At 49.9% G+C, this 12837-nt stretch overlaps 1 long non-coding RNA gene across 3 annotated transcripts in view; it reads right to left on the bottom strand.

The window, feature by feature from the left end:
- Positions 1 to 633: 633 nt before the first annotated feature.
- LOC103345356 (uncharacterized) overlaps positions 634 to 12837 on the bottom strand; it is a 227216-nt gene continuing 215012 nt past the window's right edge. For all 3 annotated transcript variants that reach the window (XR_011381153.1, XR_011381154.1, XR_011381155.1), the window contains one exon: positions 634 to 11826. This is a non-coding gene — a long non-coding RNA (uncharacterized lncRNA). The remainder of the gene's footprint in view (positions 11827 to 12837) is intronic.

Raw genomic sequence — 12837 nt, 5'->3', positions numbered from 1 at the left:
TGGAATTTACCCAAAGGAAATTAAATTGGCAAACAAAAAAGCAGTCTGCACCTTAATGTTTATTGCAGCTCAATTCACAATAGCTAAGACCTGGAACCAACCCAAATGCCCATCAACAGTAGACTGGATAAAGAAATTATGGGACATGTACTCTATAGAATACTGTACAGCAGTCTAACACAAGAAAACCCAGTCATTTGCAACAAGATGGAGGAATTTGGAAAACATCATGCTGAGTGAATTAAGCCAGTCCCAAAGGGACAAATATCATATGTTCTCCCTGATTGGTGACAACTAACTGAGCACCAAAGGGGAAACTTGTTGAAGTAAAATGGACACTATGAGAAACAGTGACTTGATCAGCTCTTGTCCTGACAGTTGATGTACAATGTAAATCTTTATCCATTTTAGTATTTTTTTGTTCTAGTACCATTGGTTGAACTCTGTAATTAACACACAATTATTCTTAGGGGTTTAAATTTTAACTGAAAAGTGATGCCTTTTAGGAATTTGGAAAACATTATGCTGAGTGAAATAAGCCAATCCCAAAGGGACAAATACCACTTGTTCTCCTTGATAAGTGACAACTAACTGAGCACCAAAAAGGAAACCTGTTAAAGTGAAATGAACACTATGAGAAATGGTGACTTGATCAGCCCTCACCCTGACTGTTGGTGAGCAGCTTAATATGTTATCCCTCTTAGTATTTTTTTTGTTTGTTCTACTTAATACTTTTGGTTGAATACTGTAATCAATACACAATTCTTCTTAAGTGCTGAAACTTAACTTTTTCAGTGATCGCTGTTAAATATAAGAGTGGGAATAAGAGAGGGAAGAGATGTGCAATTCGGGACATTCTCAAGCTGACTCACCTCAAACGGTAGAGTTAGAAACATACCAGGGGATTCCAATTAAATGCCATCAAGGTGGCATGTACCAATGCCATGTCACTAGTCCCAGTGATCAATTTCTGTTCACAATTGATCACAATGATAGGACTAAGAGCCAAAGGGAGCTCATAAACAAGAATAGTGTCTGCAAATACTAGCTGATAGAATAAAAAAGGGAGAGAATGATCCACCATGGGAAGTGAGATACACAGCAGACCCATAGAATGGCAAATGTCCTAACAGCACTCTGGCCTCATAATCAGCCCTTAAGACATGCGGATCTGGCTGAAATGCCCATGAGAGTATTTCAGGCATGGAAAGCCAAGACACTCTGGGGAAAAAAAAAAAAACCTAAATGAAAGTTCTCCGTGAGATCCCAGTGGAAAGAACGGGCCATCAAAGAAGGAGGTACCTTTCTCTGAAGGGAGGAGAGAACTTCCACTTTGACCATGGCCTTGTCTAAATATGATCAGAGTCAGTGAACTCAGGGGGCTTCCATAGCCTTGGCAGCACATGACAAGAGGCTAGGATGATTACTGATGCCATAAACAAGAGTGTCAATTTGTTAAGTCAACAACAGGAGTCACTGTGCACTTACTCCTCATGTAGGATCCTGTCCTTAGTGTGCTGTACATTGAGATTTAATGCTATAACTAGTACTCAAACAGTATTTTTCACTTTATGTTTCTGTGTGGGTGCAAACTGTTGAAATCTTTACTTAATATATGCTAAACTGATCTTCCGTATATAAAGAGAATCGAAAATGAATCTTGATGTGAATGGAAAAGGAGAGGGAGTGGATAAGGGGAGGGTTGCGGGTTGGAGGGACGTTATGGGGGTGAAGCCATTGTAATCCATATTTTGTAGTTTGTAGTGGGTCATGACCTAACTCCCATGGGAACATCTTACAGGTGCCACCCATTTGTTCTGGGAGAGGAGAGTGTCTGTCAACACCTGTCTCCCCTCCTTCCTGAGCACTAGGGTTTCTGGAAGGATCACTTGTCTGAGGTTGCTGTGCCCAGGAGGGTAGAGTTGAGATACAGAGGCCCGCTCCTCCCCACCCCCAACCCCAGCCATACTATGGTGGGCAAGACCCTAGACCTGGCAATGAGCAGGCCACTCCTTGCTACTCTCTACCAACACTCCTGATCACATAGTTCAACAGCAGGGTCAATGGTGGCCGTTCTCACACCACAGGATTTGAGGTTGGTCTACTATCAGCAGCTGATCATGGGAACACATTCTTTCTCTCATTGTGGGTTTTTTTTTTAAGATTTTATTTATTTATCTGACAGGTAGTTACAGACAGTGAGATAAAAAGACAGAGAGAAAAATCTTCCTTCCATTGGTTCATTCCCCAAGTGCCTGCAATGGCCGGAGATGCACTGATCCAAAGCCAGGAGCCAGATGCTTCTTCCTGGTCAACCATGTGTCTGCAGGCGACCAAGCAGTTGGGCCATCTTCTACTGCTATCCCAGGCTACAGCAGAGAGCTGGATTGCAAGAGGTGTAACTGGGACTAAAACCAGTGCCAATATGGGATGCCAGTGCTGCAGGTGGAGGATTAACCTACTCTGCCACAACACTGGCCGCTCTTTATCTCATTGCTATCACAACCATCCCATGATGTTGGTCTCACTGACCTGACAAATAACTTACAGAGGGAGTATCTGAGGCTCCCAGAAACGAGGTGAGTTTTCCAAGAGGCCACGGCCAACAAAACTCCCAGTTGCTATTCACACCTGACTCATTACAGTGAGAGGCCCAGTGAGTTACTCTTCAAACCTGGCTCATTAGCAGAGCAACATAAGGCCTGGCCCTGCATACAGACACCAACCATGGTAACCATCTCCAAAAGTACCCCTGCACTCCTTTGCCCTTGCTTTTACCCAAGAACTGTGGTGCCTCTATTGCAAGTCCTCCCCACCTCACTAAAGAGCTGTGAGGGCCACTTGCACAAGGGCTCTGGCACACAACTCTCTGCTTGCAGCTTCTGTTCCCCAAGTAATTGGCATGGGATGCTTTCATAATTTTTATTAAAGATGTATTAATTACTTATTTATGTGTAAGGCAGAGTTCCAGAGGGGCAGAGGTTTAGGCAGACAGACAGAAAGGTTTCTATCCACTGATTCACTGCCCAGATGGCTGCAATGGCCAGAGGTAGGCCGACCTGAAACCAAGAGCCTGGAGTTTCTTCTGGGTCTTCCATATGGGTGCAGAGGCCCAAGATTTTGGGCCATCTTCCACTGCTTTCCCAGGCCACAGCAGAGAGTTGGGTGGGAAGTGGACCAGTCGGGACTCAAAAGGCACCCATGTGGAATGCTAGCACTGCAGGTGGTGGCTCTAGAAGCTACAGCACAGCTCCACTTTCTGGCCTGGGATGCGTTAACAAACATTGATTTATTTGAAAATCAGTTACAAAGACATCTTCCATCTGCTGGTTTATCAGGGTACATCCTCCACTGCATTACGGAGGGCATTAGCAGAGAGTTGCATCAGAAGTGGAGCAGCTGGGACAGGAACTGGCACCCAAATGGGATGCCAGCACTGCAGCTGGTAGCTTTACCTGCAATGCTACAACACTGACACCCAGGATGCTTTTAACAAACATTGATGAGTGCAAGCCTCAAAAGCATCTTGGTTATTTTCTGAGTCAAGCATCATACAGTCCTAAAGACAGCCCAGGAGCTGGTGAGCAGATCCAGTCCATGAATACTAGGGTGGACGCAACCTGGACCCATGTGTAGTCCACGGGCCTTTACAGAGCTAGTTACATTGCACCCAGAGACTCAAGATTCATGACAGCCTGGGACCATGTTGTCCCAACAGCCAGGGAAGCACATGCCTGTGCTGTCCTTGGGGAGAGCTAAGGCCAGTCCTTAGCAGGCTCTGTGAGGCATTGCACCAAGGAGCAGCCTTGCATATGCATGAAGCACAGAGTTCTTGGCTGTGACTGATCTTAAATTACAGCAGCACCTTCACTGCCCAAGAAGCACCTGGGCTTGGTTCATCGGCAGGTTGCCAGCACGTCAAGTGCTGACCAGTCAACACCTCTGGGCTTCTCACTTCTCAGGTAATTCCAGGCAGAAAGCAGGCCCCAGAGCTGGTCTTCCTCAGCCCTCTGTCCTTAGCCCACTCTCCTCCATGCCCACCCTCCATGAGGAGGGTTGGCTGGGTGATGGAGCCCTACACACTGGCCAGGATCCAGGGTCTCTGCCTCCCATGGGCCCTGCACTTCCAGGGATCTGGACCCGAGAGCCTCACAGGCCTCTCAGGCCCATGTGCACTAAAGGAATGACACTCTCTCCCCAGGACAGCAACGTCAAAGAAAAGGCTTCTTTGGCCTCATTCCCCACACAGGTTAAAGACCCCTCTGTGCTCTGAGTAGTGCTAGAAAGGAGCAAGGACAGGGACCTGCACACACCTGTAATCCTTCTGGGGTCTGTTCCACCCTCACTCGTGCAGGATCCAAGCAGGTGTTTGCATCTGTGCCCCACCCCATTCAGTCCTACTGTGGACCCTGTCACTAGCTCCTTCCTGCACCATGGACACTGCAGCTGAGATGGGAGAGGTGAGCTCCCTGGGGCTTCCCTTGCTGCCTGGGGGTCTCTTAACCAGGGGCCTCACTCTCGACGCCGGCACAGTACAGCACAGTGCTGGTTCTCAGGAGGTCACATCGTTACTCTCACAGGGCATCATTCATTTCCCACTGGTAATCCACCTTTGTGGGTGGTGTGTCCTCAAGGGCAGGGTGAGGAGCTCAGGGCTCTTTGTCTGCAATGCCTGATGGTATGGTAGAGCTCAGCCAGAGGCACAGGGGCTGAGGAGCCTTGAAGCTGCCAGTTGCTTCCTAAATCAGCAGATGTCCTGACAGAACCTGAGGCCAAGCTGGGCCACAGGCAGGATCTTCCCAGCTGGGAACATTTGTGCTGTGTGCTCTCCCTCCAGCTTCACCTGCACTGATGGTCCCCAGTTTGTGGCCAGGTGGCTGATGGCATGAGACAGCAGCCCCCAGGAAGGCTGCACCACAAGCACAGTGGAGAGGAAGTTCATCAAAAAGAACACATTTCCCTGGTGGGCTCTAAACCGTGGAAAATTTAATCTGACATCTTTGCTAAACATGCATTTTAAATGAGAATGGAGGAACATGGCTGTTGCACAGCAGGTTAAACCTCCACCTACAGTGACGGCATCCCACATGGGTGCTGGTTTGAGACTTGGCTGCTCCACTTCCAACCTAACTTTCTGCTATGGCCTGGGAAAGCAGTACAAGTTGGCCCCAAGTGTTTGGACCTCTGTACCCATGTGGGAGACTCAGACGAAGCTCCTGGCTCCTGGCTTCAGATTGGTGCAGCTCCGGCCATTGTGGCCATTTTGGGAGTGAACCAGAGGATGGAAGACCTCCCTCCTTCCCTCTCTCTCTCACTGTAACTCTTGACTTTCAAAGAAATAAATGATTCTTTAAAATAAATACATGAACAAATGAGAATGGGAATCAGAGACCCTAGGAGGGATTGCTTTAGTTTTTGATGTTTAATACAGCAGAGTCAAAGGCCAATTAAATTACCTTTCCTGCATAGCAAATGCTATGATAAGAATGTATTAGGGGCTGCCATTACTGCATAGCAGGTAAAGCTGCCGCTTGTGATGCCAGCATCCTATGTGGGCACATGCTCTGCTCCTGGCTGCTCCAATTCTGACCCAGACCTCTGCTCATGAACTGTGAAAAGCAGTAGAAGATGGCCCCAAGTACTTGGCCCTGCCACCCACATGGGAGGCCTGGAAGAAGTTCCCAGCTCCTGGCTTCAGCCTGGCCCAACAGTGGCCGTTGACCCCACCTGTGGAGTGAACCAGCAGCTGGAAGATCCTTCTCTCAGACTCTCCCTCTCTCTGTGTTAATTCTGACTTCAAAATAACAAATAAATCTTTTTAAGATCCATAACAGACGTAGTCTGTGATATTGTGATAAATGGCTCAGGTGTATTTTCATAAAAGACTTAGCCTTAGTGTGCCGATGATACCAGGCCTAGTAACACAAAGGACACAGAGTTGCAAAGACCCAAAATTCAGTCCCCTGCTGAGCTCTCTTCACAAACTTTGCCCCACTCACCACTGAGTGTCTTTGTCACCTTCAGCCATGCTGTAATCTGTAGCCACCAGGTGCTCCTTACAAAAGGCTCCAGGGTCTCAGTTTCTGGAACCATGCAAGCCTTGCCATTACTACCACATGACCCCCTCTGCCCTCTTCTCCTGTCTGCCCAGCAACTGGTCTGGGTACCCACTCATCTGTTACCACACCCCACCATGGGGGCCATCTGGGTTTAGATCCCACCCCCCATTTCATTCAGCCAATGAGGATCAGGGGAAAGGGACCACTGCATGGCAAGGATAAAAAGCTGAATTTTTGAGGGTGGGGCCTATTTCCATAGGCTGGTCACTGCTCTCAGGATCAGGAATCCATAAAACACTTGCTTATGTCTCCTTTATTTTTCTGAGTCCATTCCTTGGTAGGTAGGTGGGCTTGTTTCCCACAGGTATACAACTTCTTAGCAGAAATGAAGCTACAACTAATTTGAATCTTAAAGCATTAATTCCCTGAATGGAATACAAAGAAAACTATATAAAAGCTCACATTGGCTGGCTAGCCTGCTAGTTACCAGCTGTTCCTGATGCCTCAAGTGGAAGCTGGCAGTCATCAGACATGGCAAGAGGCCATCCCAGCCCAGGAAGCCCCCACCCAGCAGAACAGACGGTCGACCTGTGGACTGCAGAGAAAACAGTAGCTGTTTTCCATCAGTGTGCAGGTATTGTTGACAAGCACATGTCCCAATGGCTGCTTAATGCAACAAGCATTCACGAAATCCTAGTCCATGCCAACAGCCAATGGTGCATGTCCCCAGTGATGGGAGCCAGTTCGGAGAACAGTTGGGGGGAATGTGGGGACTATATATTTCATAGCCAGCCACAAAAAAGGTTCACAGGATGCTGGCTTCAAGGACTGCAAACCACCTAGTTTTTATCAAGAAAACTTGTGAGTTATGCACACCATTTGCATAAACCCCATTCCACCTCAGAGGTAACTGGACCACAACACAGACCAAATCACATGCCCAAAGTCACCTAAGGGGCTGGCTCTGCAGTCCTTACCATCTCCCTTGCTGTCTCCCCTCACCAGGTGGCAAACAGAATTTCCCACGCTAGAGTGACCTGCAGTATCACTGACTTTTCTGTCCATTGTTGGATTTTTAAAAATTGAAACAAAATTAATCTTTTCTGTGAATTTATAAACAGCTTCATGCTTTATTAAATATCAACTGTCATGTCTTCTGAATCTGTTTGTCCTTTTGGCAATGAGAATTAAGTCTACTACCTCCTCAATGTCCTTCATGTCCAAATAAAATACCCGCAGAAACGGCTCCAAAGGCGGCTCAATTCTGAATTCACTGAAAAGCAGATAGGATCATGCCATTCTGTTAAAGCCACACCACCCTCTGGTGAAGCGTGTAAAACTACCAAGGACCACGTTAATTAACCCAAATGGGTCAGTGAGCTCCTGAAGCACTCATCTCCCCAACGTTTCATTCTTTCCACCTTCTTCTTTCATAATAATAGATGGGGATGATTTCCCACACTCTCCAAATCCCAACTCTGCACTTCTTCCACCAGTGTCGGGCCTGATGGGCACAAACAGCAGACGGAATCACCAGCTGCGCCCTCAGCTGCAGCCCCCACGGGTGGGCCAGCTCCCGCACCTGACGCCTCCTCAGGTGCTCCCAGGCCCTCACAGCTGCCCATGAGGCCTCTCAGGGGGCCTCAGACCCCTCCTGTAGTGCCCCGTGCACCAAGACTGAGCAAACTCTGAGCCAGGGCCATGGGGAACTGCGCAAGAGGCCCAATGCCAAGTCTCATGAGGACCCTGACCGGGGTCCGCACAGGGGTACCACGGGCACCCGCGTACCCTGTGCACTGGGGCAGAAGCCCAGTAGCCCAGCGGGGAGCGAGAGCGACCCCTCAGGGACCCCAGAAACTGAGCAGAGGAAGGAACTGCGAGGCTGAGGCCCAGTTGGACCGGCCCACTGACTCAAGGTTCCTCCAGGCGGCTGCGTCCCCAACTCCATGGAAGCCTGGTCTGAAAGCACCACAGAGCTGAAGGCCACCACCCCGAGGTGAAGCGTCCACATGCCAGTTAAGTCCTGCAGCCAATCAGCTGTGCCGCCACTGGGGCCCGACCAATAAGAAACCCCAAGGGGCAGGACTTCTCTTTGGCGCCAACTTCCATCCTCTGCTACTGGAGCAAGGATCAAAGGCGGCCAGGCCTCAGGTAGGATGATGACCCAGCACAGGTGGATGCATGCAGCTCAGGACAGAGCGTGCTTGGGGGAGCGCTGATGTAGACATGTGTGGTTCTAGACAGAACTGCCCTGTAGGGAGTGTGGGTGTAGATGAACCTGAGTGTGGCCATGCTGGATCTAGACGGCACCAGGTGGACACAGAACCGGTTCAGGGTGGGCCAGAAATCCTGCTTTTGACATTGCTCCCCAGCTACTTCCCGCCAGGGCCCCTCCCTTGCTCCCAAGGCAGGCAGTTCAGTCGCACCTGGCAGGTCCTGCACAGCGCTCGTGGCTCCTCCCCGGTTCCACTGCCAGAACCCAGCAAGCCACACTCTGCACAGAAGCATCCAAGACCAGCAGTGGCCAGGCTGCAGCAGTCACCAGCTGACCATTGCTTGACGAGGGAAAATGGGGGAAGGACACACAAATGCACAGCCTGCAGAGGGTGGTGCATGTCACAAGTCTGAGTGGCTGTGATTCAGGCCCACAGTTCCCTGTGTTGCACACACTTGGTCTATAGCAACGGAGCTGGGATCCCAGACTGAGGTGCTGGGATCCCAAAGTTACACTTGCTGCCTGAGTCCAGGACAGTATGGAGGTATGAGGCCCAGGTGCCAGGAAGCTGGATCCTGGCATTTTCCAGGGCTGTGCTGGAGCTGATGCACAGGGTGCTGACATGAATAAGATGGACTCCACTACACACAGTCGATGTGCAGATTCAGGTGGTGGCTTCTTGAACAGCCCTGTGTGCGTACCGTCCCAGGCCCGTGCTCTGAAACAGGACTTGCACAGCTTTGGCAGGGAAGTGCCCGAGAGGGGCATGTGAATTTGGTGATCAGGGACTGAGTTTTCCTAATGAAATCAATTCATTCACAGAGATTTGTCTTGGTACCATTTCAACAAAGGATTCCTTGACCCCACAATTTTAAGTTTACAACACTAATATCAGTGTGGTGCATTACAACTGTCATGGTGACTGTGGGTGAACTTTCAGACTCACGTGTTACAGTTGCAGTCCAGATTCAGACATGTCCGTCTGCACCTCTGGTGATAATGTTGGCACACTGGGAAAGCAGGTCCAGTGCGGCCACTGACCTTCTGAGGCTGGAACTGTGTGCCAACCCCTGGCCTGCCAGGGCACTCACAGGCTTCCCCACGTAGCACCTGCTACTGCTGGAGAGGGGCTCACCGCTGCCCTCAGCTGTCCCCCTTCTGTGCTGTCTACCCACCAAGCAGCTAACCACAGGACTGGCCCTCTGTTGACCTCATATTGTCACTGAGTGTAGCTTGAGGACAACCCCTTCCCCTACATTCTGGGCTGCAGATGCCCAGAGGAGGGGCTGAGCCGTCATCCTGTGTGCCAGGCCTGCTACCGGCATGTGGGGGCACAGAGGACCATGAACTTGCATGTTAGGAAGAAAAAGAGAGAGGGCAAGCTTATGTTGGGCCCATCACAGCAGCCCATGGGGAGAGATGAAGGAACAGTAGTCCCCATGCTGCAATCGCCTCTCGTGCCACACATATGCATAAGCTGGGGAATCCAGCTGCCTGAGTTTCAAAGGTGAACTCTCCTACCATGAGGGGACCTAGCTGGGTTCCTAGCCACCAAAATAAACCACCAACACCAATCTGATATCATGGGTCACTGTGACACTATTGGATTCCTGGCCTGTGTTTGGGGGCTACCTTTGACCTGTCCTAGGATCAGAGTTTAGAAGTGCTGGATTCTGGGACAGGGCTGTGGCTCACTTGGTTAGTCATCTACCTGTGGTGCCAGCATCCCATATGGGCAATGGGTTCAAGTCCCGGTTGCTCCTCTTCCAGTCCAGCTCTCTGCTGTGGCCTGGGGGTGCAGTGGAGGATGGTCCAAGTGCTTGGGCTCCTGCACTCGCATGGGAGAACAGGAGGAAGCACCTGGCTCCTGGATTCAGATTAGCATAGCTCTGGCTGTGGCAGCCCATTTGGGGGTGAACCAATGGAAGGAAGACCTTTCTCGACCTTTCTCTCTGTCTCTTTCTCTTACTGTCTAACTCATCAGTCAAATAAATAATAAAAGGAAAGAAAAGACTAAAAAGAAATACCCTAAGTAGCTTGCAAACTGGACTGGAAGCCTCTTATTTAAAAAAAAATATTTAAAAAAGAAGTGCTGGATTCTGAGAGCCACAGTGAGAGACAGAACCACAGAGGAATGGACACTGAAGCTGGCCAGCCTAGAAGGTGCAATGTGGTCACTCCAGACCCTAACATGTGTGTTCCACAGAATCTCATGAACTGTCCCAATGCCCATGCACCTCAGACTTTATTACCACTCAACACAGCCCTTGCCCCTAGTGGCTTGGTAACCCAAAAGGTATTAAATGTTTGGGACCTGGACCTCTGACTGAAGGTGGACGATGCAGTGCCTGTCGCCCCAAAGGAGAACCACCAGGAACCACTGTTCTTCAGGTTCTGTGTGCCCCAAGAATGGAACAAACCTCAGGCTCTGTGTGCCCCAAGAATGGACCAAAACATATTAAAGCAAACACTTTATTGCTCTTTAACTAGCAAGGTGACAAGGAGGCTAGAAGTACCCCTGAGTGGCTCTGAGGTAGCCAAACTAATGTGTATTGCTGTTCCATGTTCTCACGGGCTGACCAGGCAATGAGCTGGTATTTTCATGCACATGCAAGCCCAGGGAGCCAGGATCTGCTCCAACAGGAACAGCTGGTACTGAATTCACACACAGACCAGGCCAGGAACAAAAGACATTCAGTGGCCTGGTGCTCACACCCTTGCGGGGGACTCATGGTGATCCAGTCTTCCAGCAACAGATGAGGCTGGGTTGATCCCATCAGGGTCAGGGAACTGTACCCCTGAGATGTGTTCTGTGAGCTCTACCAATCTTGGAGGCAGGGCAGCATGCTGCTTACCTGCCTGGGCTGTGTATGGAGTGCCAGGCTCCAGCACCAAACATGACAACCTGCACCATGGAGGAGGAGGAGGCCCACACACAGGCTACTAGGAACTGGGGAGACTTGGGAAGTTCTCCCAACATGTGCCTGGCACTTCTGCCTGTCAATGTGCCAGAAGAGCTTGGACTGCAAGGGCCACAGTAGGTTATATGACTTTGGCCCTGTCTTCAGGTGGACACTACACAAGTTGAGGCCCAGTTGCAGCGGACCTGGGACAGACATGGAAGAGGACATATCCCTACTGGATGCTACTCTCTGGGGAACAGAAGTTTCCAGCCTGCAGGGTTCTGTGAGTTTCAGAAGAGGAACTGGTGATGGAGCTGGAATATGCCTGAGCTCATGTGGATCTGTGAGCTACAGGATGGACACAGTCTTTGAGGTACACAGAGAGAGGTCAGAGCCAGGACTCTAGGGAGCCTTCTTTGTCACTGCCTTCCTCCTGCCCTGATGTGACCTCAAATATTTTGGATTCAGCAGTTTCCATCACGAGGGGCCAGGAGCTGAGACCCGGGGTGACTTGTGAAGGTTGGAGTAACAGGGAGGTCCACCTGTCCTCTTGACAGTGTCTTGTGCCTCTGAGGAGTTGGGTGAGGCCTGAACCCCAGGGACTCTTGGAACAGGCCTAGAGGCTTGGTCAGCAATTCTTGTGTTTTTCCTGAAAGGAGCACAGAAGTGGTCAGCTTCTCAGAAAGCACATCTGATTCACAGGATGGTCCCTGAGCAGGACTCTGGGATCTTCTAGACCCTGCCTTGTTCCCTGCTCAGATGATGACATTACCTCCTCACCCTCTTATGCTGCTGATCCCACAGGGAAGGGTGTACCCAACTTGGGCCAAGAGAGCTACTGGGGGCACACCAGGCTTCTCCTGGGATGCTGCCCCACCCATTACTAGAAGTGGCTCTGGTTTCTCTGCCTCATGCTCTCATCTCAAATGCTACATGAACTCAATCAGGACTCACAAAGGATTTCCCTATCACCTACCCCTGCTATCGCTACCACCCCTAAGACCTCACATGGCCTTTCCCAGGGTATGGTTTATCTGTATCACCCAGAATTGACTTGTTGGAACCTGAAATCTAAATGGATGGCATTAGAAGGTGGAATTTTTGGAGCAAGAAGAAGACAGGAGAACCACCCTTGTGGTTCCTGTCTCACATGAGGACATGGCATTCACCTCACTGTCACATTAGGACTTGGACTTCACCATTAGATCATGTGAGGAGAAGGCATTTACCCTTGTGTCAGGCAGTGACTGGATGATAACTCCTCAGTAGAGGACTGGGTGTTCACACTTCCCTGTGTGAGGAGGGACCATGCAAACTTCTGTATGGTAACAACAAAGTGTGCCCTTCTGTCCAGTGAGGACACAGAATTCACCCATTTGGTGAGGAAAAGCTGTTCAGAATCCCACAGCAAAGTTGAAGGGAGAAGAGGACATTGATATTTCTCTCATGTGAGCACAGTGTGTCTACTCTTCCCACAGGACTGGAAAGTGCATTCACCATTCCATAGATGAAGACATGCATCCACCCTTCCATCAAGTGAGTACAGCGTGTTAACCCTAGCACCAAAAGATGAAATGGCATTCCATCTGGTGAGGACATGACATTGGCCCTCCTGCCCTGCACTTGAAGACATGTGGTGGAATGAGAAGGTGATAAGGTC

Source organism: Oryctolagus cuniculus, chromosome 12 (assembly GCF_964237555.1).
Source record: "Oryctolagus cuniculus chromosome 12, mOryCun1.1, whole genome shotgun sequence".
Taxonomy (NCBI): domain Eukaryota; kingdom Metazoa; phylum Chordata; class Mammalia; order Lagomorpha; family Leporidae; genus Oryctolagus; species Oryctolagus cuniculus.
This window is presented reverse-complemented; position numbering and strand designations above follow the sequence as displayed.